Source organism: Anas platyrhynchos, chromosome Z (assembly GCF_047663525.1).
Source record: "Anas platyrhynchos isolate ZD024472 breed Pekin duck chromosome Z, IASCAAS_PekinDuck_T2T, whole genome shotgun sequence".
In the NCBI taxonomy this organism is placed as follows: domain Eukaryota; kingdom Metazoa; phylum Chordata; class Aves; order Anseriformes; family Anatidae; genus Anas; species Anas platyrhynchos.
In genome coordinates, this window is record NC_092621.1 from 9,520,029 (window position 1) to 9,542,062 (window position 22,034).

The window sequence follows — 22,034 nt, forward strand, 5'->3', positions numbered from 1 at the left end:
AGGGAAGAAGAAGCCCCAGCCTCCTGCATCACAAGGGACAGGAAATGCTGGAGTTCCCTTCTCCCCTACATGTGCTTGAAATTGCAGTTGCCCACTGTCCAGCCGTGCAGCAGGTTTAGGAGGGAGTTTGCCATGCGAGGCAGGGTGGCACCCTGCAGCACCCTGCCCCTGGGTGCCCAGGGAAAAGAAGCAGGATTTGTGCAAATGTGCTCCCTTGGAGGGTGCTAAATGCTGATGTGGCTCATGCAGAGGCTGTTGTCTGAATGACTTGTGGGGAGCAGCGTGGCTGAGGATAGAAGGTGTCACAGGAATTGAAATCATCGTCTCCAGATTAGTTGTGAGCCAAGGATGGAGACATCTATCTGCAAGTGTCTCTTCACAGCACATCTCTTAAAAGCTCTGTGTTTTCTTCAATAATGTGTACACAGCATTACAAGTGAAGGGATAGCCTCTGGCACCCCTGGGGACACCCCAAGGACCCCAGACATCTGCACAGGGCTGACAAACACAACAGGGAACCCAGCCCCGAGCACCCTGATGGAGGCCAGCTGGGATGCCCTGGACATCTGCCTGGAGGCTGGACAGATACAGGAATCACTCCCTCCAGGTCACAGAGCAGAAAGGCAGCGGGAGCTGGTTCACATTCCCACCTTTTCAATAAAATGGGCGTTTTCCTAAGGAAATATATCCTAGATGCCCTTTTCAGGAATTTCACCAGGGAAGGAGAAGTGCCTTTCATTTTGGGAACTCTTTCCTAATGCTCTAAACTGATGTGTATGCTGACAGCAAAAACATCTTGAAACCCCCTGGATTTTTATTTTTTGCACACGAGAAGATTTGCATATGTTAGCATATGTATTTGATATATCATATATATATCCTCTGAAAAGTAATTAGTATTTTTTTCAACCAGCTGCAACGATCAAATGTTCCTAGGATCTGTGCTGGCATAATTGGATGAAACTGTTGTACGTGTTATACTGCTGGCTAGCAGAACCGATCCAGAGTTCCCATCTGGCCTTAAGATTTCAGAATTACTGTCAGTGCTTTAAGGCAGCTCTGCCACGGCCAAAAGGTCAGTACAACGTGGGAGGCTTCAGAGGGCTGAGCCTGGCTGCTAGAGGTCACGTCCAAAAAAGCGATCCGAATTTTTTGCTCGCTCATGAAATCCAGAGATCGAGGAGAGAAAGGAGTTTTGAAAGCTCCAGTCCCTGGGGCTTCACCTGAAGAGTGGGGCCGTGGCTTAGATAATCTTGTTACTGCTTGTTTTCAGTTATCACATAAGGCAGCTAAACCCAGAAAGCCACTCCTGGCTGCGGCACGTCATGGAAGAAATGGTTTCTTCTGAGGATACTTCGGAGGCTCTCGGAGGATAAAGAGCAAGGCTCGTGCAACTTGTTAAAGAAGCTGTGGTGCAGCAGGAAAAACTGTTCAAAGGCAAACTCCATGCCTTGCTGGAGATACGAACTAGCTGCTTACAACTGACTGCCAACACGTTGTAAGCATCGCAGTGGATGGGTGAAAGTTTGCCTTCATCCCCCACCCTGGCTGGAAGTTGTCACATGGGAAAGAGCAAGAAGCAAAACAGAAGAATTAATTACATGTTTTCCAGTGCTGCAGCTGGAGTATTTACTTTTTATCAGCAGATTTAAAGTGTTTCGAGCCCTGCAAGGAACTTGGGTGAAGAGGAGCTAGGAAGTAAGGAAGGATGAGGTTTGAATTCAAGTCCCTGCTCTGCCAGGAGTTTTGCTGGTACCCGTGAGCAATGCACTTCAGGTTTGAGAGGGGGCTCAGTTCCCCATCTATAAAAGGAGGTCAGCTGTACGTAGGTGTCCACATTGCAAGGATAAGTGTTCGCAACTGCTGAGATGCTGTTGCAATCGCATGTCCCCTTGAATTAGATGGCCTCATCGTTGCCCAGAGGCAGCCATTTGCCAGCTGGAAACTCACTGCATCGAGAGGTTTTGTGTCAAAGCAAACTCAGCAACAACGGTAAATGATGCGCCGATGGGTCTGGAGGTGAGGGATGCCATGCTGCAAGGAGCCCTAGCAGCAGGCTTCAAAACGCTCGTGAAAGAGCAAGTGTTGCTAGTCATACTGATGGATGAAGAGCAGTTCCGAAGGCCAAGGTGAGGTGGTTATTTGCTACTTGTGATGTATTTGTTGAAAAGCAGGCTCCAGCCATGAGACAGCACAGATCTTCATCCTAGATAGCAACGAGCAGCAGTTTTGCTGGTTTCTCTCAATACGTATTTCAACTAACGGCAAAATGTGAGGGATGATGAGCAGTTGCAGAAAACATGCCTGACAACAGAAGGCTTGGGAAAAGCCACTGCATGTTCGAGAGAGTCTTGACACTGAAAAGAAACTGCTGGCTTCCTTCCAGTCAGGCATCACCCAGAAAATGTAGTTACTTTCTTAGGTGGTGCAGAACCCAAAATGTTAAATATTGAGGAAACTAATTTGGAAAGGCCGAGTGGGGGAATGAAATTCAGGAAAAAATTAATTTCTTTTGTCCCAGTAGTAGAAAAAATGCCAGTGCAGCCTTGGATTTCTTCCTGTTGCAAGCTTTGAAGCTATTGTTCTGAGGTTCCAGCCAAGGGAACAAGGCCTTTGTGTACATCGACTGGTCAACACAGCAAAAATTCATCTTAGCAAAGGTGTTTTTGTTTGTTTGTTTGTTTGTTTGTTTTCACTCTGCAGCCTCCTTCCTCACTGACCAAAGACTCCAGTTCAGGCTCTGAGGTTTACCATAGCATTCAGGACAGTAGGGTTGTGTTCTCAGCAATGTCAAAGCCCCTTGTTCAATGAATTGCTAAAGTCATTGGATACCCCTGGACATCCAGCAAAGTGAGGCTAACAGCCCTTCTTTCTTCCCAGACAAGATGCTATGACATATCCATGGGTTTTATGAGCCCATCCTTTGATCTCTTTTCCAACAACTTGTACAAACTGGGGGCAGAACTGTCCTCACCCTGAGACCCTTTTGTAAAGCTGTCCTCAACTGTGGTGGCATGAGGGACCCAAAACCCTTATGGGCCTCATACCTGCTTATCTCCCTCCCTTATGAGGGGGCTTGAATGGCATCAGCATCTCTCACAACTTCCCTCCACATGTTCCACTCCCTCTATCCCTTCCCACCTCTGCTGATGCAGTGGGAAGAGCTTCATTCCTGGAGCAGGGGTAAGGTCTTCACCTTCCAGCAGGATGTTAGCTTTTGGGAGATTGCTTTTAATTTTTCTTTTCCCAACTCTTGCAGCTATCGAGCAATGCTGGCTATTCATTCTGCTGGATTCCGTGGCAGAATGCTTGTTTTCTCTTTGGAGGACTCTGCTAGCTCGAGCTCTTCCCTGTGAAGTACAGACAGGTTTCCATGGCTGCTCAGTTTTGCATTTATCTCACTTAAAATTCTCCAGCTGTTTCATCTCTCAGTTTGACTAAATCTTTCTAGGGTTTCACATAATTCTTCAAATTTCTTCTTGCCTTTCATTGGATTCCTTCATTCTTCCATTAACAAACAAAACCCTAAATAGTCTGATGCCGCTTGGAGAGACTTCACCTCTTGCTCCATTTCTCACTTCTCCAAACCATTAATAAATATTTTCAGTAACACCCCTCTCAAAGCCATTCCCTGAAGTCCCTCCCATTTAACCTCCCTCTGCTCCAAGAACCATTCATTCATTCCAACCCTTTGTATCCTGTCACTTGAGCAGTTTTTGACCCACAACATGATGCTGCCCCTTACCCTGTGGATATTTATTTTCCTTAAGAGTCTCCTGTGAGGGACTCCATCAAAAAGCCTTTAGAAAAATCCAAGTAAATTATGTCCAGAAGTGCCCTTTATCCCATTTGCTGTATTAACTCTTTCCCAGGTTTTGGCAGGCTCAGGAATCTCAGTTTTCTGGTTCTGCCATGTTCATGCTCTTCCCTGTGCACCATCCATTCAGACCTAAGCAGATTTCTGCAGGGCTGGGATACTCTGATGCCCTCACCCATTGCTGAATCCCTCAGCATCCCATCAAACCTAAAGGACCCTAGAGCATGGTATAAAAACACAGGGAAGGGTTTTATAAAAAGGGGAAAACTGTGGAGTCCAGATGATGTTTTGCGCTTTCATTAATTTGAATCTCCATCATGGAAACTGTACTGAGAAGAAGAAAATTACTTTCTTTCATTATTTTCAGATTTTGATTAGTTCTCTATGTCTTCAGTTAGCTGGTTTTGTTTCCTTTTTAAGTTTCTGTGTTATGTTCATGTTTTTGTTAGGCTTCATCCTGGGATCCTTTAGGCAATTATAAAAAAAAAACAAAAACAAAAAACTAAACTTTTTTCAATATCACAGTTTTGAAAACAAATATAAAATAAATTAAAGAATAAGGGAAAAATGTATTATTATTTTTAAAACCAGCTGATCTTTTCAGTTGCTGTCATGGGATCGAGTTGCAGTTAGAATTGAAACAAGGCGTTGTAATTGCTTGGTGTGTAAGATATTGGCAAGATCCTTATTTGAACATTATCTTAAAGTTGGATTTCAGCTTTTAGAAGGATGTTAAAAACTGAGTATGTGAACAAAAGAGCTGTAAAAATGATTGGAGGCCTGGAAAAAAAAACTCTCCAAAATGAGTGTGAAGGAAGTTATTCTATTTAGCTTACCAGAGTGAAGGGTAAAAAGCAATTTGACCTGTAGGTATCCATACAGGATGATGGTATTTGATATTACAGTGCTCTTTAATTGAGCAGACAAAGCAAAATGAGGTCCAATGGCTGGAAGCTGAAGCTGGAAAAATTAAAGGTGGAAATAAGGTGCAGCTTTTTTTTTTTTTTTTTTTTTTTTTTTTTTTTTTTTAATAGGCAGAGCAATTAACCACTGCAGCAATTTACAAGAATGGAAAAGATTATCCATCACTTGAGGTCCTGAAGTCAAGACTGGATGGCTTTCTGAAGTGCACATCCCACGTCAGTGCCCAGTTGTGAGTGCCATGCGGGACTGCTGTAATTCCACGGATCAGATCCTGCAGGAGGTCAAAACCAATTACCATAATTGCACTGTCTGACTTAAATTCCCTGAATCTCCACAGCCCTTTCTCCACCGTGCTTCTAAGACATGCATGTTAACATCCACACAGCATAAAACTCTTTTTTAGGTTGAAAATAGACATACAAGAAGAATAACCACTGTGTCCTTTTCCTTCACCCTCCACCTTTGGGAATGCAGAGATAGTGCCAAGTGCTGTAGTGATGCCCATCAGCCAGTGTTTCTTTCCCCACAGCTCTTGCCTTGACTACACAAACATGGAAAAGCTCCATTTCCACGGTGATCGCACAGTGATCCAACAGTGGATTCCCATCAGCTGTCATCTCTCAATCCCAGCCAAGCTTTTTCCAGACCAGCCACCCTGCATGGGGTTGTGAGTTCCCTTCACCGTGTTGCTCATCCCAAATCCTGACAAACCACGTCTGTCTGTGCACTAAGACCACTGCCTGAAAGTGGCTTCATTGCTTTCCTGCACTTACCCCACGTTTGCCCCTTTTTAGTGTTTCATGCCTTGCATGAGGAAAGCAGGCTCTTCTATGAACACCACTGGCCATATTGAGGCAAACCAAAGATCCTCTTACTCCTGTAACACGTCTCTGGCAGTAGCCACCAGTGAATGTGAAGAGCAAGAACAAGAAGGGGACTTGTTTCTGGTGCCTCTGGTTTCCGGGAAACTCTCCTCATTGTGTCTTTATAGAGTGCCCGCAGATTCGGCCTGAAATGCAAGTTCCTTGGGGGCACGGTAAGAGGAACTGTTACCATCTATTATTGCAATTATTGCAATTATAATAATTATTATTCTGTCACTAAGGTTTCAGCAATTAATTTTTCCAGAGCCTAGTTTAAGGCGTCTTCTCTCTGCCAGATGCTGATCACAGCAAGAGCGAGGTGCAGCGTCTGCTGCTGGTTGGAATCTGCTTTAACTCATAAGGCTCCGAGGGCTCAGGTTCCTGGAAAAACACAGACCTGGGTCTCCTTCATGGGCTCAGAGAGAAGTAGCTGGAGGTGCAGTGTGAGCTTTGTGATGCTGATCAGGCATGACGTAAGTCTGGGGACGTAGAATAAGACTACAGAATACCGAACTGGGAAAACTGGGCTAGAATGGTTCAAAGCCAGTGCATCCAGGCCACCAGTTTAACTGTGTTATCAAATTAACATGAGGAGTGGGGTAAAACATTATTCAGCTTCAGGCAGCTAAAGGCTATGTGTCTGAGCTAAGGCAGTTGTCTAACAACCCACAACGAGATCTCAAGGAGCCGTTCATCCCGCCCTCATAGAAGTGTCTGATCTGTGTCACCTCACCCTCTGGAGATGTCTGCTTTTCTCCACTGATATTAGAGAAGCCCAAAGGGTTTGTTCAGACCAGACACCTAACTAAAGTGGGAGGAGACGAAACCTACCTTTCATGTTCCCAATTGTAGGTCTGATGATAAGAAACCTTGACATGTGAGAAGGATCTATCAATCTAGGGGGCTGTGAACCACCAGTTCCAGATAAATGTAGGAAGGGCAAAGCCAGCAACAGTCTGCTCTCATCTCCCAGTATCAAGTGACACTAATAACACACTGCCTTGGCATAAATGAATGCACAATATCCAGGTCATCTTCCTGAGTGACAGCTCTGAGACCTAAAATGAGTGTCAGTTGGACAGGTCCATTGAGAAGTATTTAGTAATTTTCATTTGCATCAGCTTGGAGCTGGCTTACACCATAGTCAGGATGTAACATTAATTTCACACAATGAAATGCTCTTTCCTCGGGCATCACTGCTGCTCCCATTAATAAGCCCTCTTCTATTGCAAGCTCTATTGAGGAATTTCACATCCAGGCCAGCAAACCTTAAAATGAAGGCAGGGAACTATATCTCAGAAAGCAGTGACTCTTGAAATGACTGAAGGTTCATAATAGATATTCAGTTCACTGAGTGAGTCTTTGCACTGCTATAAGGAAGAGAATAAATGGTATCTTCAAATCTTTCAGCAACAAGACGGTAGGCAGGAACTAGGAGATTGCTGTTATCTTCTCACTTAATATTGTGTCCAATTCTGGGTTTCCACTTTCAAAAAGGAGCTTTAATTAATTAGAAGAGGGTGAGAAAATTGCTGTTATAATGACTTGATTTTGGGGAAGGTTGTCTTCTAGAGAGAAATTCACTTATGTTATTTATCCAGGAGAAGATTAAGAGGCAATTTGGTCATGGCCTATGGGTCTGGGCATTGAAAAGAGGTCTGGGGAAATAAATGGTGCTTTGATCTATTGGGAGAAGGCAGATAAATATCCACTGGTAAGAAACAGAAATACAGTCTCGCTGGGAAAAGAGCGCAAAAACTGAGGGGATGATCAAGGGGGCTTTATTAGGGGTCTCTCACTTATCTTTAAGTGAAGACTGGGGATGTGGTCTGGTGCACACAGATGTTATGTGGCTGGTGCAGAAATTTGTGGGGTGTGTCTTTGCTCTCCTGGCTGCTGTTTGTTGTGTTGGATTATTTAATTGGATTCCCAGGGCTACAAACCATTGCATTACCTCTGTGAGACTAGATATAATGCCCTCCACATGTACCACAGTATGAGATAACGACACAGCAGAGAATTTGCCGTTTGGGAACAAGGGACAGTATCTGTTCTTTAAAAGACAATACTAACTTTGACTTATCTGTTTGCTTGAATGTTTCTTGGTGATCCATGGGAAGATTTTGGAGAAAAAAAAATGGAACAGAAAACAGATAAAAAACAGCTTCATTTCAAGTTAAGGAAAAAAAAAAAGAAAATAGAAAGGCCAGCTTCTACAGGATCCACCAATAAGGGCCATGCTCAAGGCCATGTAAAGTGGGGGGAAGCTTTCCATTATTTCAGTAAGCTTTTAACCGAGCTTTGCTTTCACAAACGTTCCTCGGCTGAGGAAAGGGAAATAAATTTTCCTATTCACTTCTTTGGCTGCTGGCAAAGATGTAGGAGGCTGCAGGATGAATGCCCTGGCTGTGAGTAGGGTTCCCAGGGTGGTCCTGGGGTGAAGCTGGACCCAGCAAGTGCTTTTTGGAAAGGTTTGGAACAGCAAAGCTGGAGGGCTGGGAGAAAAAAGAGCCTGGTCAGATGAAGGTGATCGAAAAAGAGATGGAGAGATGGGGAAATGAACTGTGTAAACACTTTCATGAGGAATAAATACCTTCTCTTTCATCTAGCGGATGGTACCAGCCAGAAGCAGCAAGTAGACTTTAAAGGCAAGCAAAATTCAATTCAGAAGGAAAGCACACGTGTTTCACTGTGAGCCTGATTAACCGCTGGAACGAAAAATGAAGGAAGCAGTGGCTTCTTTCCCAGGGATACATTTCCCTGCTCACATACTGGTCTGCCTGAGACACCTTAAGCAATCCCACAAGGATCCAAAGCAGGGTAGAAATGGGCAATGTGAGTTGAGGGATCATCTCCTGGGTGACAGTAACCAGGGTGCCAGAGTGGGAGATTGCGTGGCCCCTTTGATTTTCCAAACACAGCCAAGACTTTCTAAGTGGGAACATGCAGAGGCATTTCAGCAGGTTCTGCTTAGCTACAATTGTGTAATGAAGTCCTTTAAAGAGTAGATGTTTCTGTTTAGTTCAATAATAGAGCTTCATTAAGAGCCTTTATAGACCAAAAGGGGAAGAGTAACCCAATCAAAGGTTCCCAATGAGGAGAAAACAACAAAGCAGGAAAATCAGTTTACTGCATACCAGGAATGTGTGAGCCCATTCTGGCAATGAACTGAGATGTAGTTTCTTCTCCTACCTCCAAGGACATTTAGTGCTAATTTGCACAATAAAAACATGCACAAAGAGGCAGAAACCAAGGGATCAGTCCTGCCTGGTGATGGAGGGAATCCCACTTGTCCTATAGGTGAGTGTGATGTAGGTGGGTGATGGGTGCACCTGGAGCATGGGGGCTGGGAGGGTGAGGGACATGCAGAAGGGATAAGATCCTGCCTTGGCCATGCCATGGGGAGCCCACTGTGCACATTTTGGACTCTTTGCAGAATGAGCCATTTATCTGGATGCTTCCAGAGCTGAGCCTGACCTGAGCGGCTCCCCAGCTGTAGGTGCTGCAGGAGGAGATGTACATATAGCTGCTGACCCAGCCCTGCCTCTCCGTGCCTAACCCAAGGAGCAAAGGGACCATGCAAATCATCCCCCAGCTCCCTGCAAGAGGCAGATCTGTGCACCACGGCTGCCAACACCAGCAGCTGGTGCTGCCAGGAGAGGAGACCTTTCTCTCACAGACGAGGACAGAGTGAGAATAAAACATGTAGAACAATTAAATGTTTCCTTCACAGTAAATTGTGGGATGAAATTTGCCACTGGAAAGGACCTCCTAGGCTGCTGCAGTCACTCATCCACAAGAACCAAAGACTCTAATCCCATTAAGAAACTTATCTTTCCTGATGGACAAAAAAGCTTTCTCCCATCAAACGTCTATTCTGATGGAAATCTTTATACCCGAACTCTCTGTCTCACAAAGGGCCAGGGTGCAATCTCAGCCTTTGATGTTGTGTTTGGAGTATAATGAAAGGCATTAATTTGAATAGAATTATTGAAATGGCATGTCTGTTTCTGCTATTAATAGAAAAGAGTCTTAAAACAATGAGCAGCAGAGATGGGGTCTATTGCAGCGAACAGGAACAAAGGCAGAGCGTTTTGCTTTGGTTGTTGTATTACGGGAATGGCCCGAGGTCACTAATGTGCTAGGCTCTATACAGAGCAGAAATGACAAACCTTACAGGAGGCTATAGGAGAGATGGGTTCTATCTGCAGATCTCTACAGCTCAAGAGCTGTGGGGCATTAAATGAAGCTGGCACAGAGCAGATTCAAAACAAATCAGAGGTGATGGGCCTTCATTTAGCTGGGGAACTCTTGTCGGAGGATGCTGTGGCTGCTAAAAGTCTACCTGGGTACAAGGAAAGACTGAACAAGTTCATGAAAGTGATATCCACCAAGGATCAAGCCCCTAAGTCTCTAATATTAGAGTGGGAAGAGTGCAGGAGAGAAGCATCATACCTGCCTGCCCTGATATTACGTCTTCCCTGCGCATACACTTGTGTGAGGAAGCTGAGGTATCTGGGCTTTGATCTGACTTAATAAAAATTGTTCTGGCAGTCTTGAGTTCTTCTGATCCCCGAATGTAAAGATGTATTTGTATTTTTATATCTGATCAGCATTGCATAGTAAACTGAAAATCATAGAAGTGGGTGGATTCTGTGGTGAAAAAAAAATAAATTAAGAAACAAACAACTCTTCCCAGGGGCTTGAAATTGTAATAAATTCTGTCTTTGCTTTTTGTGTTTGCTTCCCAGGCTGGCAAAGAAACCCAGTGAAGCCTGCCCATATGGTGGTGTAACCTGGGAGGGGAGCTGGCAAGGTGGTACGACGGAGCCTGGGCGTACCCGGGCTGCTTTCCCGAGGAGCTCCCAACGGGAAGCATGCTGAGGAAATCCGTCTGCATGGGGTGAAACCAGACACCTCCTTTGGGGTGCAGGAGGGGAGACCCAGAGAGACTCTGGAGAGGGATGGCAGAAATGTCCTTGCTGTGTGGTGCAGTAACAGGGCCAAAAGAAGTAGCCAAGAATTACCCCTAGGAAGAAACTACCTTGTAATAGATGCTATAAATCCCACCTATGCCCTTAGGAGCTGTTTCCACAAAGGAATGCCCACAGGGGTGGATGTGTGTTTATTCCCTGCCTCACCAGGGGCTCTCAGCAGCTCAATAAATGGGATTAGCACTGTCCCTGGACCTGCCAGCCTTGCCCATGAGGTTGGCTGGGTGGGCACAGCACGAGGTAGCTCTGGCAGGAGAATAAGGGCAGCAGTGGCAGCATGGAGCTTGGGGACGTGCTGTGGGAGGACTCGGGACAAAGCCCACCTGCTCTGGGCTGCCCTTCCTCACTCTTTCTCCTATCCTCCATCATGCATGAAGCAAGATGCCCTGCCTCCTGTGGGTGCTGAGAGGCCCTCGCACAGCTTTGTTTGCTCCCAGCAGCACCAGAATCAGGGGGACCAGGATCAGCCCAGCCGAGGGGGACTGCACTGTGATTTCTGACCTTCACTGCTCTGCTTTTAACTACAGGGCAAAGCCTCCTGTAACGCCCCCATCCCACTCGTTCCTTGTACTGGGGTATTCTTTCCCTTTTCCACCGAAGCCAGTGGCATGGTTTAGCCTTCCTTAGCCTGGGCGAGCAGGACTGAAGGTTTGCATGGAGGCTGTGATGGGAAGGGGCAGCTTGCTGTGTGCTGCTGCTGCTGCTCCACGCGTGCACCGCAGCAAGGAGCCTGCTCCATGTCAGTGCCACCGGGCTGTCTGCAGGCATCCCTCTGTCCTGCTGCGTGAGACAGTGCAGCCGTCCCGCTCCCTGCAGTCCAGAGCTCAGCAGACACTTTTGGCCACCGTACGTAGCTTTTACCTCCTGGGGAGACGCTGCAGTAGCAGAATGTGTTTCTTCCCCACTCTGCAGCAGTAACACAGCCCAGACCTCCTGCTTGAAAACCCTCGGCTGTTATCACTGCTGCATCACCGCTGCTTTTGCATGCTACTGCTGCTAGCTAGATCATTTAGCAATGTGAGCATCTTAAGGCACTGCTGTACGTATTCAAGAGCCTAAAACAAACTCTGGCACAGAGTGTGCAGCAGCTTCAGATGGGAGGATGGAAGCAGGAGACTTTCCTTAGCATGCCGTGGCACAAAGGATGGTGGGGATGCAGCCACCAGCTCCAGAGCAAACCCCACCAGCACTGCCCCAGGCCCTGCTGTGTGTGGGATGCTCCATCCCTGCCCCAGCGTGCTTCTCCTTTACTGCTGCATTTAACTCAGCCCCCAGCTGCTGTGTTATTCCCCCTGCCTCACTGGGCTGCCTCTGAAGCAGGGCTCTGTGACGCTTTTTTGGGGGCCTGCAGGTCTGTGTGGGCTGACATAAAACAGACGCAGAAGCACGCTGTACCTGAAGAATTTGCAAGTTGTAAACTTCCCCCTGCTGCCTCGCCTGGCTGGTCGGCAGCTGGGTTTTCACACACTTTTAGAGGCCTGGTCTCCAGTGGACACCAGCAGAGGGGTCTGAAAATCAGTGTAAAACGGCAAGGGCCAATGAAGCTTTTAACAGAGTCAAACTGAGCCTCTGCAGATGAGATAGGCACAAGGTAGGCACCAAGGCTGCATTCAAATGATTACGTTTGCTTCTGCTCAAAGGGAGATGTAACAAGGAGGGTTTTCTGCAGCTTCCCTTCTTTTCCCTGCTTACCCATCCCTGAAGCCCATCTTTGCGGAGGGAACTGGCCTTTCAGTCTGCATGGTTCTCATTTTCCAGCTCAGCCATGAAATCACAGGGGCTATAAATAAAACAAATGGGTTAAATTTTTTCACGAGCCTCCAGTCACCAGCGGCTTTGAGAAAACAAAGCACCTAGCAGCCCAAAAGTCCCCGGGATGTACATGGAGTGAGCCAGGCTGCAGACTGCGAACATTTCTCTCGCAGCCGTATGGGGGAACACATTTCTCACCCGCTCCTCTGCCTCCAGCAGTTCTCTCTCCCATCCCTGCACCATTTCCCCAGATGTGTTTGCACAGCTGGTTGTGAGGCCAATGATGGACTGGCAAGGGGGCTGATCTGGTTTATGTGTAGCTGCACAAGTGTGTTTCTGTATTTCTGTGCATACACCTATTCTGGCAGCTTTCTTTTGGTCAGTTCCCTGTCTAGGTTCATCATTTGGTTTCATGACAAGAAGATACTTTCCCGTCATTTCCATCATTTTCCATGAAAAACCACCATGATCTGCCTAGCCTGACCTTAAATCACTTAGGCAGTGGCTCCTCTGGCACTTTCCTATGGAGAGCATTTGACAGCCAAACACATCTCTCTCTGAGAGCACTCTTCCCTCATCTTCAGCATAAATTTACTTCTCCCTCTGCTTTTATTCCCCCTTCATGTAAGAGAGCTGGGGCATAATCTGTGTTTTATTTGCCGTGGCTCTCAGACAAATCTTCTTGGACTTAAATACAGCAGTTGCCAAAATTTTCTCATTGCAGGGGCAGGAGCTGACGATGGGAAGCCCATGCTGGGCTGCCAAGCTGGAGACTGGAGAGCACCCCTGGAGAGACGTGTGAAGAGTGGAGGCAAAGGAATGCCAGGAGGCAAAGCTCAGCAAAATGATCTGCAGCAAGGCTGGAAAGTGATGCTAAAGGCAAGGAACAAAGCTTTGTACCAGCAGTCTGAAGTCAACAGGGACCGCCAAGAGGTGTTGAAGGTCGCCTAGTTTAAACGCCTTTTTCCATTGCCAAAAGCATTACTAAGAGACAGATGTAGGTGAGCTTTTTGGCCAAAGATGCAAGGATGCTGTGTTCTTGTTCCTGCTGCTCACAGCTCTCCTGTGTGCATTTTATCATGCTCAGTGTGGGCCAGTGCTGTGCCTGGCTGGGGCTCTGTGTGCCAGCTGAGCCACAGGGAGCTCAGCTGCAAGCACAGGGGTTAAAACCTCAGCCAAGAGCTAAACAGCTGCTTCCTCCTACCTGCTGGTGCAGACAGTCCGTGCTCTGAAGGCTGCCCTGTAACAGAAGTGCTTAAGCCAAAATTACTGCTTGGAGAGGGCAGTGGAGGGTTTAGCAGGCTACGAACTGTGCGCCTCTGTTTGACATTTCACTTCCACCTGGGACTCCATCTCCCTTCTGCAAAATGGGAGCATGCAGTCTTCCTTCCTCCTCCCCAGACTTTGAAAGCCCAGTGCTGTCGGTGATACATCAGCACCCAGGGGTCCTGCATTTCGGTGGGATGACCCTCCTGCTGCTCACAAGGCACCACCAGAGCCTTGTTGTTCTCAGGAACATCAGCAGGATTTATTTCCTCCACCTAGTGCCTGATGCAGTATCCCAGGTATCCCAGAGACTTCTCCCTTCCCACTTTCCTCTGTTTGTTTTTTTTTTGGTTTGAAACTGGTCTGAGCACTCCAAAGTGATGAGAGGCACAGCAGCCCCGGGCACGGAAAGTGAGTGAAGGGGGGAGGGAGCTGGTGTCCCCTGGAAGGGTGGACATGGCAGGTGAGTGAACAAGGACAATTCAGCAAGGCAGGTGGTAAAATGTAATTTCAGATCCCATGCAGGCAAGGGAAGATGAAAAAAGAGACTGGGAAGACTGAATTATTTCCTATTTTGGAATGCTTAATTTGCTTAGTTTTTCATCTTCTCTGAAGTATTTGCATAATTTCTTTTTGTTCTTTCTTTCTTTCTTTTTCTGGGGTTTTGTTATGTTTTATTTTTCTTAGGTATTTTTTTTTTTTAATGAGACCTTACTTGTCTTTGCTACCTTGGCAGCCTCTGTTTGAGCACCAGCAAAATATTCTGTGTTTGCTTTCATCAGAAAAACTGTGCTCCCATAACTGGGGACCCTGCTGCACAATTACAACCAAAGCCTTAGAAGAGGGGCGAGCTGGGGACAGGGAGGTCCCCACTCCAGCTAGAGCCATGCTCCTCATGGAGCAAATCCTGCCTGGTAAATCCAAGCCCCAGCTCCCAGGGCAGCCTCTTGCACTTGTCCACAGCTCCTCTCATCCCTGCAGAGCCAGCATGTGTCTCTTTGGGTTTAAAACTGGGGGGTTCTGGGTTCAGGCAGGGGATGTGTCCCATGTCGTGCAGGTGGAAGTGTGCTGGGCAGAGCCAAATCTGCAGGGCTCTGGCTCAGTCAGTGTTTCTCCTGATCAGCAAGTGCTGAGTCCCAGACGCTGCGAGGGAAGGCTGTGCCAGAGCATTTCAACCAGCTATTGAGATCCCTTGCTAAGCCCCTTCGGCACATCGTCAGGCTGAGAAACACAAAAGCACTGCTAAAAAAAAAAATTGAGACATTTCATTTCTAAATTTTGCTGAAACCCAATGTTCAGTCTTCTCTGCAAGCAAATGTGATTAAACATCCCTGCTCTAGCTTGGAAACACTTGCCAAGTTTCATCTGAAAGATCATTACCCCTTCTCCCCACGTATGTTTTCCAATGAATAAACTATTTATCTCCCTCCCCATGCAAAAGAAAAAAAAAAAAAAACAGATCTGTTTCCCACTGCGATGCCAGACCGCTGTGCTCGTGTTTGGGTATTGAGCCAGACCTGCTCTCAGCCTCTCTGCCTGTCCATAAGTGCGCGGAGATCTCCAAGTGACAGACTTCCAACCACCACCTGGGGAAGGGAAAGACCACTTCCAAGAGAAAAATTGGGTTAAATCATTACATTATTATTTTTTTTAAACTAAAAATGAGCAATTTCCCAGCTCATTTGTTGCCTTGAAGCACGAGAGGATGCTTTCCGTGGTGGCTAGCACACTGCTGTCCCGGTGCTTGAAGTCCTGATCTCCCCAGCCCTGTGTCTGACGGGGAATATTTATTCCGTGTTGACAGAAGCGTGCTCTGGGGTGGGAGCTAATATTAATTATATGACAAACACATCCTTGGGCAGTGATTTGCATGCAGCCTTACAACAGACAACTCAAGGTCCTACAGAAGAAGAGCAGAGCCCCTTCCTGCTCCCTGCTGCATATTGAGTGAATCCAGGCACGATGTCTGATTGCTCCGACCTTCGGGAAGGTCTGAGCGCATTTCAAGCCCCTGCATACCCAAGCAGGCGATGGGCTCGTCCCAGCAGGGCTGTTTGAGCAATTTGGAGAACCTCTTGAGAAATACCTGCAAGGGCTGCAAAGGCAGGCAGTGTCACCACCTAGCAGGCTGCCTCCTTAAAGCAGTGTTATATTTACAGCTTTATCGTCTGCAAAGAGCAGCTGGCGCCTCATCCCGCTGCATACTCCGCAGTGTGACTCTCTAACTTGCAGGCTGATTTATGGAGCATGTCTTCCTCTTCTCAGTAAAAATTATAAACGGCACCAGAAAAAGGAAAAGAAAAGTGCCTGAGTCCCTTCACTTTGGACTCTGCCATCATAACTGACAGGTAAAAGGGCAGATAGGAAAATACCTGCTGAGAATGAAGGAAGATCTACTAAACAGAGATCTATCTCAATTCCCCATGAGGTTAACAATGCCTTGGTGATTGGAGTATGAAAATAACATATTGTCAGAGCCAAGTGCCAGCAGAGGAATAGCCTGGTTATACCGGGTCTCATACAGAAACAAATCTGGTGTGTTTGGAGTGGCCCAGACAAGGGATATCAGATCCCAGAGCTGTCTCTTACTTTGCTTATCCATTTCATTACCCAGGGTTGCCTTTCACTGCCAGAAGACAAGGAAACAGCACCGTGAAATCTGCTGGCTCAAGAGGATCGGTGTGGAGATGTTCAGGAAATCTTACGATTTTTTCTTCCGTCCAATAAATAAATAAATTTTGATTTCTCAGAATGAAATCTTGCCTTGGGAAATGGATGGGTCTGATGGATTTCCCAACTCCGAAGGTAATCGTTCCCAATACCTTTTGGAATTGTAAAACTAAGGGTCTCTGACTTCTTTCAGTGCTCACTTAGAAATGCAACCCCAGGGTAACAGAAATGTTTGAGGCAAGAGCAGAACAGCCTGCAAGGACAGGAGTGAAATACTTTGACTGTGCCAAACCAGTCTTGAAGGATTATTATTCCTGCTTTAGCCCAATCTGGAATAGACATTTTGTTTGTTTCCCTTTTTGTTCCTTTTTTTTTTTTTTTTTTTCCCTATCTTAAAAATGTTCACTGCGTGGGAAATTAACTGTGGGCCAGGCTCCTCTTCTGTTGGAGTCCCATGATCTGTGCTGACATTGTGAGGATGTGCCACTGGTAGGAAACGATTCTGGGGTAAAGGATTGGACACAAAGGATCACCTCATTACAGAGGAGTTCTCCATCTAATGACAGGAAACTTGGTAAAACCCTGGCTGAAGCAGGAGAGATGGAAATAATACATATGTATTAAACCAAGTGCATCCTGGTTGGGGTGGTCCAGCACTGAGTTGGGATTTAGTGACTTGAAAATAAGTATAAAGCATTTGTGTGGGGTAGCTTAGGGGAATTGATGTCAAGTATCTGTCATCTAGAAATGAGAACCGAGTGCCTTCCCACATCCCTTTTCCCCTTAAACTCTTTGCTTCCAAAATCAGTATTTACTGGTGCTTTGCTTTCAAGTTTCCCTGAGTTCCTCTGCAGTAAGATGGTGTTCAAGACATATAGCCCCAACTCCTAGTTCTTGCTGGAGGAATCCTTCTTTTCAAGGAAGTGTGAAGCTTTTGCTTTTGCACGTGCCCTGGCTCTCCATCCTGACATTGTCCTGGCGGTGCTGGGAATGCCACAGGGTAGGTGCAGGGTGAGCCTTAGCTGCAGCCTGCAGGAGCCTTCCCATCAGCTGCAGCCAGAGGTGGTGTTTGTCCAGGCACATTTATACCAGACACTTTGCCCTGTAAGGGCAGAGTGATGCAAAATAGCCCACAGGACATGGGGTCTTTGCCTTTTCCTTGCTGATGCAGAAAAGCCAAGGTGCATGGGAATCTCATTTCCTGGGGATCCCAAGGCAGGGCCCAAAGAGGATGGAAAAAACGTAGGGAATGATCCAAAACATAAAGGAGAGGAGTAGGGGGAAGGTGTTGGCTGCTGCTGATGGCACTCTGGAAATCCCAGTATCAGGTGATGGAGTAGAGAAGGAAGGTTCAAATGTGGAGTGTGGAAAGAGAAAGACCTGAGGATGAAAGAAGACGGCAGCTGCTGGTGCAGAGTGGCTTTGATGGAGAAAGGATATACACAGCTGCCAAGATTTTTTTCCACCTTCATATGTGACAATTCATGTGAATTATTTAATGAGCAGATTTGCATATTTTCAAATATTTTTAATTCCCCCTTCCGCTGCTTCTCGTACTGTTGCTATTGCCGGAAGCTGCAGTGATCTTGGAGCTCTTTTGGTGTAAGGTTTTATAAAAGACGCTCACTCAGAGACTGTTTCTCCTTTCAGGAACATGCCAGAAGGGAGACAGGCCCAGGAGGGGTATGGGATTTCTCTTAGGACCACACTAAAGCTCCTACTCCCAGGGAAAACACAGTCTCTTGCAAACTCCATCCTTTCCAGCCAGGGTGGGGAGATGCTGAGGGTGAGCTTGCAGTGGTATGAGGACCAGTGGATCTGAAGCATGGGGAAAGTGTGAGACCATATCATCCGCAGAAGTTCAGGCAGAAACAACTGGTGTATTGACAAAGGCTGGGGATGGTTTTCTATAAATACATCCGGGGAGTAAGCACCATGGAGGGAGGAGAGCTATTTCAGCCAAAGGACAGTGCTGGCATGAGAACAAATGGATATAAACTGGCCATGAATAAACTAGGTTGGAAATTAGTTGAGGGCTTCAAACCATTAGAGAAATCAGGTTTAGAGCAGCCACCCAGCAGGAGCCAGGGGGGCAGAAATCCAAATAGCTTTTAAGAGAGCACGGACTCCAGCTCCAAAAGGGCGTTGTGATGTGTTGCTGTAACAGCAGGGATTGGATTTGGCAAGTCTGGAAGTCCCTGCCAGCCCCATGTTCTTGTGTTTCAAGCACTTGGGAGGTTTGACTTCTTTTTGTAGATAAATATGGCTTTATGAGCGAAAGCAAATAAACTGTTGCTGGAAAAATGTATTTGAGCACTTTTCAAGATATTTTTAAGAGTTGAAAACAGAAGTTGAAAAGCCAGCTCTCACCTCCCTACCGGTGCTGTGACAGCGTGGGGTGTCCTGTCCAGATAGGAGAAGCTAGGAAATGAGGATGTGATGAACAGTCACCAACGTGAGGGCTCAAAGAGGGCACAGGGATGGGGCGTCTCTCAGGTTGTGCCTGCTGGTTTGAGGAGGGGTCACCCAGCTTTGTGCAGGGAAACCTATCCCTGTCCCACCAGGGGTAACTTGGTGATGGAAAGGACTGTCTTGTATTTCTGTACCAAACTCCTCTCTGCCAGTGTCTCAACATCACTCTTATCGGGGAGGCTCTTATCAGAGCCTCTTATCATCCTTTTTATCAGAGACTCTGGTTCATGTCCCCAGACCAGCAGCTGGCCTCCTGCTCTGCCCCAGCCCATCTTTTTACCTGCTAGTTCCCACCAGGATCTAGCCCCACTCAGCACTGAGCACAAGCTGACATCTGCACAGGGACGTGGTGATGTCCCTTCCAGCTCAGACTGTGGCCAACAATAAAGTCTAAGGAAGATGATGACAAGAATAAAACTCTGCAGACACCCCAAACCAATGCCAGCATCCTTGTAGCTAACAACCACAACAAATTTTCCCCACGCACCTTTCATGACATTTATTCTTGAACCCATGTAAATGTTTTGTATCAACAATATCACACATTAAGCAGTTCCACAGGCAAATTATGTGTTGTTTAAAGAAATCTACCTTAATTTATTTCCAATCTGCCACCTACAGTTTTCATTTGATGCCTCCTAATTCCTCCATTGTAAGGCACAGCAAATGACTAACTCCTCTCCATCCCTTGCTTCCCACTCACAGTTTTGCAAACAGTTCTCACAGTTTGCTTTGCCAGACTGTAGTCTTAGCCTATTTGGTCATTCTTCACACAGCTGCAGTTCTAGTGTTTTGCTTACTATTTTTGCCCTTCTCCAAATCCTTTCCAAAACTACTCACACTGAGGGAGCATCACGGATTTAAACACAACAGCACCAAAAAGCCCCAGCCCACAGCAGCATAAGACATACAGAATGAATTTATAGGCCACAGATTTGTACAGAAAATGAATTTGAGGTCATGGAGACCAGAGAGGAGGTGACTGGGGAGTCAATGGACCAACGGCTTGGAGATGTTGAGTCTAGTTTATTCCACCGGGAGGATCACCTTCATTGGGGGAGCTCCAGATTGACCTCACAAACTTGTTCTGGATCTGTATCTCCTCACCCATGAGAGATGGCCAGAACCCATTAAAGCTGCCTCTTTCTGGGGTCAGAGATGGACCTGCCCAAACTCAGCTCTAACAGACTCTGAGCACGGTGTAGTTAGGGTTACACAGCTCCTTGTGGTGAGAGGGCTGGAAGCTGTTACCAAGGAAGTCTGTGGCTCTCCTACGCATCTCCCACTCTCCTTCCATTGGTGAAGCTCTCTTTGTTTGGACCCATCAGTTGCTGGCATATGAATGGAGAATGAGCAATTGCCACAAGCGCTGAAGCACTGTAATTTAGCTCCTCGTTGCCGGGCAGCAATTTAAACCACTGCAATTTCAGGGGACCCATAGAGGAACCCTTCTCTAATTGAGTCTTTTCACTCCAGTTGCCCAGGGATGCTTATACAGAGGACAACTAGTCACTATGGGAAACATCGATGTGAGAAGTCGCTGGGAAGGGACAAGGCAGAGTCTAAGCAGCCTGTAAATTGACTGCAAATTTCATCAGAACAACAGCATTTCACAAAATCACATATGAGGATCAACCTCCTTTAACAAATTTTTGACAGTTGCTGGTTGAAAAAAAAGAAGGGAGGAGGGAGGGAGGAAATTAGCAATAGCAATTTTCTCCTCTCCTTTGCAAGGTATCTTCTGGTTCATGGAGATGTGTGGAAGGAAATATGAAACAAAGATGAAGAAGAGCTCCTTGCCTCTAGGGAAGCACAGGGTAAAGCCACAGCTCCTGGTTAGGGCAACCTGTGGTGTGTGAGCCCAGAGGGACAGCCTTGGGGCAGGGCTGTGTCCCACCACCCATGTCCATCAGCCTGAGACCACTTTTGCTTTGAGATTGTGGCAGCAGAGGGAGTAGGACATGTGCCAGCACCTTAGACCATGCCATTTGTAATTCCTCCTTAACACCAGCCTTGTGTGCTTGCCCTCCCCTTTTGCCTCTAACCCCCAGTATTCCCTCTTCTCACTCCAGCCTTCTCCAGCACGCTTTGGCTGCTTCTGAAAACTCTAATTAAGAGCAGTTGCCCGTCAGTCCCCGTCTGAGACCAGCTCAATCCAGTTCGCGGGTGAGCATCTTTTCATTATTCATCAAGTTCCATTCTCTGGCGCTTGGTGACAATTTCATCTTCCTCTGGGGACACAAAAGAAGGAGAGATGATGTTGCTGTAAAGAGATGCTAATCGCGCTATGGGGATCTCCAGAAGAAATCGCAGAGCCCTTTGTTGCAGGACGCCAGGTCTTGTTGTCCTCGGCTCTTTGTTTCTCTTCTGATTTCTATAAGATGCCGCATGGGCAGGAAGGGAGGGTAGAATTTATAAAGATATTGAAGGGCAAGGGAAGGGCAGAGCTTAATATTGAATCACAAAGATTACTACAAGCTGTTTTCAATCGGGTCTGCCTTTTTACTGCAGATGTGTGCAGTGACAAGCTGATGGGGATGGGGATGAGGATCTCCTCTCACCCCCCGTCAGTGGGGTGACATACTTACAATCATGATTTCTGGTTTCTGGCTTGCCAAGAGCTGCAAATGGATCCAATGGGGCCCTGAACGTCTGGGAGGCTCTGGCCGTACAACAGCATTTCCTCTTCTGGAGTTTGAGAGGCGCTCAGGGAGTCTCTGGAGGAACATGTGGAGCCAGGCGTGGAAGAAGGATGCTTCTGAATTGACAGTGACTGATAACGTATGGCAAGTGGGTTTCTTGCAGCAGTGCCAGCAACAGACACTGCCTCCTAGTGAAAAAACCCACGGGCTGTGTGCTCCTCCTCCTATGCAGTGTGTACAGGCTGGGGCAGCCTCCCGAACTCTCGGCAAGGTATGTCCAACATCTGCTTCTCTACTCCCAGACTTAGCTAAGGAAAAGATCACCTTCTGCTTGGGTCTTGGTTGTACAGGACTCAAGCTGGATTGTGGGATGCTGGTGGAAACTTATTTCTTCAAATGTTGCTTTGCTATGTCCCCTGCCAGTGACTCCTTTGTGTCCTTTGCTGTCCCCACTAGCAAAGATGCATAGCCCTGGTCATGCCTTGCAAGATGTCCCCAGCACGCTCAGATGTCCCCAGCACACTCCATGGGCTGGCAGCTTCGATGCTTGCAAGAGGTCTTCAAAGAGTTAACTTCCCTCCAGATACTCTCAGCAGCTTCCTGAGCACAGAGACTTGAAACAGGGCCGGCATGC